At 39.7% G+C, this 3,467-nt stretch overlaps 1 pseudogene; it reads right to left on the reverse strand.

Annotated features, from left to right (window-relative positions):
• Nucleotides 1-2,398: 2,398 nt before the first annotated feature.
• On the reverse strand, nucleotides 2,399-2,950 carry LOC102767652 (annotated as a pseudogene).
• Nucleotides 2,951-3,467: the final 517 nt, after the last annotated feature.

A 3,467-nucleotide genomic window follows, 5' to 3' on the forward strand; every position in this document is an offset into this window, starting at 1 on the left:
TCACCCAGCCTGCGTGCTCTCTCTCTCTCTCTCTCTCTCTCTCTCTCTCTCTTCTCCCCTCTCTAAAATAAATTTAAAAACAAAGCAAAATATTTGAGCAGACACTTCACCAAAGATATATTAAAATACATGGTTATAAGAATGTGTCAAGGGCTGGGGGGAAAAATGGACACATATGTAATACCCTTTGTAATACTTTAAGCAATAAAAAAAAGAAAATAAATAAATAAATAAATAAAAGAGGAAAAAAAAAGAATGTGAAAAGATGCTCAATATCATTAGCCATTAGGGATATGCAAATTGAAATCATGAGATAACACTACATACCTATTAAAGTGACTAGAATAAAAAATCTGAATGTTCAATGTCACTAATCATAAGGGAAATGCAAATCAAAACTACAATAAGATATTACCTCACACCTGTCAGATGGCTATGACCAAAAAAAAGACATTAAGTGTTAGCAAGGATGTGGAGAAATGTTGGAACCCTGGCACACTCTTGCTGGGAATGCAAAAGGGTACAGCTGCAATGGAAAAATAATATGGAGGTTCCTCAAAAAATTTAAAAAAGAACTACTGTATGATTTAGCAATCCCACTTCTGTGTCTATACCCAAAGAAATTGAAATCAGGATCTCAAAGAGATATTAGCTCTCTCAGTGTTCATCACAGCACTATTCACAATAGCCAAAATTGGAAATGTCCATCAATAGATGAATTGATTTTTAAAATAGGGCACATGTTCTCTCTCTCTCATATTATTCAGCCTTTTCAAAGAAGGAAAATTTGCCTGGCCGGCTTAGCTCAGTGGTTGAGCGCCGACCTGTGAACCAGGAGGTCACGGTTCAATTCCCGGTCAGGACACATGCCCGGATTGCAGGCTTAATCCCCAGTGTGGACGTGTAAGAGGCAGCCAATCAATGATTCTCTCTCATCACTAATGTTTCTATCTCTCTCTCCCTCTCCTTTCTCTCTAAAATCAATAAAAATATATTTTAAAACATTTTTAAAATAAATAAAAGAAGAAAAATATGACACAAGCTACAACATGAACAAACTTTGGTGACATTATGCTAAGTGCAATAATCCAGTCAAAGAGAGAAAAATACTGCATGATTCTGTATATATGAGTTACCTGACATAGTCAAATTCACAGAATTCAAGTGGAATGATAGTTGCCAGGGGCAGGGGGAGGGCAAAATGGGAGGTTACTAATCAATGGGCATAGAATTTCAGTTAAATAAGATGAATAAACTCTAGAGATCCACTGTACAACCTTGTACCTATAGTCAACAATAATGTATTGCACATTCAAAATTTTGCTGCGGGCAAATCTTACATTGTATTCTTACCACAATAACATAAACTTTTTAAAAAATTGACAATTCCAAATGCAAATGAGGATATGGAGCAGCTGAACTCATATATTGCTGTTGGGAATGTAAAATGGTACAACCACCTGATGAATGGAGAAACAAACTATTATGTAACCAACAATGAAATACTACTCAGCAATAAAAAAGAACAAACTACTGACAGATGTAACAACATGAATTAAATCTCCACGGTATTGTGCTGAGTGAAAGAAGCCAATCCCAAGAGTTACTGGTATATCCTGTAGTATAATTAATTCCATTTATATGACCTTCTAGAAAAGACAAAACCACAGGAATGGAGAACTGATCAGGGGTTGCCAGGGATTAGGAGTTAAAAAGAGCCTGACTACAAAGGGGCAGCAGTGGGGAGCTTTTCGAGGTGAAGGAACTGTTCTCTGTCCTGATTGTGGTGGTGATTACATGAATGTATACACGTGTTAAGATTCATGGACCTGTATACCAAAACTTCTTCAACTGTACTACTAGTAAATTTTAAAAATAGTAATAATAAAAAAAATAACTAAAGCTGTTAAAAATAAAAGGAAAAGTACAGTTGCTATATATGAACTAGAACTTTAAAAGCTTTTCAAATATTAATTCTATTGAACTTAGTCTTTGAAGGAGAGTCCACTATTTGATTATAGTTCCCTAACAGAAATATATTTCCAAATAGAAACAAGAACACTGTTTGTCCCAGGGACACTGTGTATTGGCCTAAAGTCACAACTAGACTGCAGGGGTTCTGATATCTAAATGTTGGCCATAATAACGCTGATACTTGCTCAAAATGCAGACTAGCACCCATAGTTTGAACTTTATACTGTATTTTTTTTTTGACAGACAACTGTTTAGTTTTTAATTCATAATCATAAACTTAACTTTGCAATCAAGCTAGACTGGGAAGGCGTAGGGAAGTATAGAACCCAATAAACTGGCAAGAGCACAAAGATTATGGAACATTCCAAGCAAATCGGAGTGAATGGGTGCTCCCCTGAGCTACAGAAGGAATGGTGTGGTGGTGAAGATAAAACACAAGTCAAATTTATTAGAGTTGCCCACAGTCAGCAATGGTGAACTTCTTGCTGGTCTTGCCATTCCTGGACCTAGAGCGCTCCATGGCTGTCACAATATCCATGCCTTCCTTCACCCGGCCAAGACCACATGCTTGCCATCCACACACTCCGTCTTGGCCGTGCAGATGAAACACTGGGAACCATTTGTGTTCGGTCCAGCATTGGCCATGGACAAGATGCCAGGACCTGTATGTTTCAGGACGAAGTTCTCATCCTCAAATTTCTCCCCATGGATGGACTTGCCGCCTGTGCCATTGTGGCGTGTGAAGTCACCACCCTGTCACATAAATCCCGGAATAATTCTGTGAAAGCAGGAACCTTTATAACCAAATCCCTTCTCCCCGGTGCTCAGAGCACGGGAGTTTTCTGCCGTCTTTGGAACTTTGCAAACAACTCGAAGGAGACGCGGCCCAGGGGCTCGCCTTCGGTGGCGATGTCGAAGTACACGGTGGGGTTCACCATGGCTGCTCACGGGCGGCTTCGGGGCGGTGGTGTCTGCAAAACCTATACTGGATTTTTATAATACCCCCAAAAGTCAGCATTCAGTTGCCACAAATAAGAGTTCTTACCATGTTTTGTGATTAAACCATGGAAGAAAAAAACAGCTAGAAAGACCTTGACAACTCAACATCTATAAACAGAATCAGTGCCTATAAGGAACTGATGTTTCTGGAATCCTGGCTAGAAAAGTGACACTTTTTTCTTGAAAATTTGCAACAGGTTGCACTAATAAATGCATTTCTCTTAAAACAAACAAACAAAAAACAGAACACCTTTCTCTGAGCACTCCCCTGGGCAAAAGCAGCGCTCCAAACAGAGCCCAAGCAGGGTATGTAAGTCACAGTGCCCGTATCACTGCTGTGCCTCATCCCTGGCAACCAGCAAGGTGGCCTGCTGAGGAGGGAAGCAGAAGATGTGGCAACTCCTACAACCTACTGGGGACAATATAAACCAGGGATTTACTAATGGTCAGGAAGAAGCATGTGGCTAGGAACAAAGCACATCAGCCCCCAAGGG

Source organism: Myotis davidii, unplaced genomic scaffold (genome assembly GCF_000327345.1).
Source record: "Myotis davidii unplaced genomic scaffold, ASM32734v1 scaffold233, whole genome shotgun sequence".
Lineage (NCBI taxonomy): Eukaryota > Metazoa > Chordata > Mammalia > Chiroptera > Vespertilionidae > Myotis > Myotis davidii.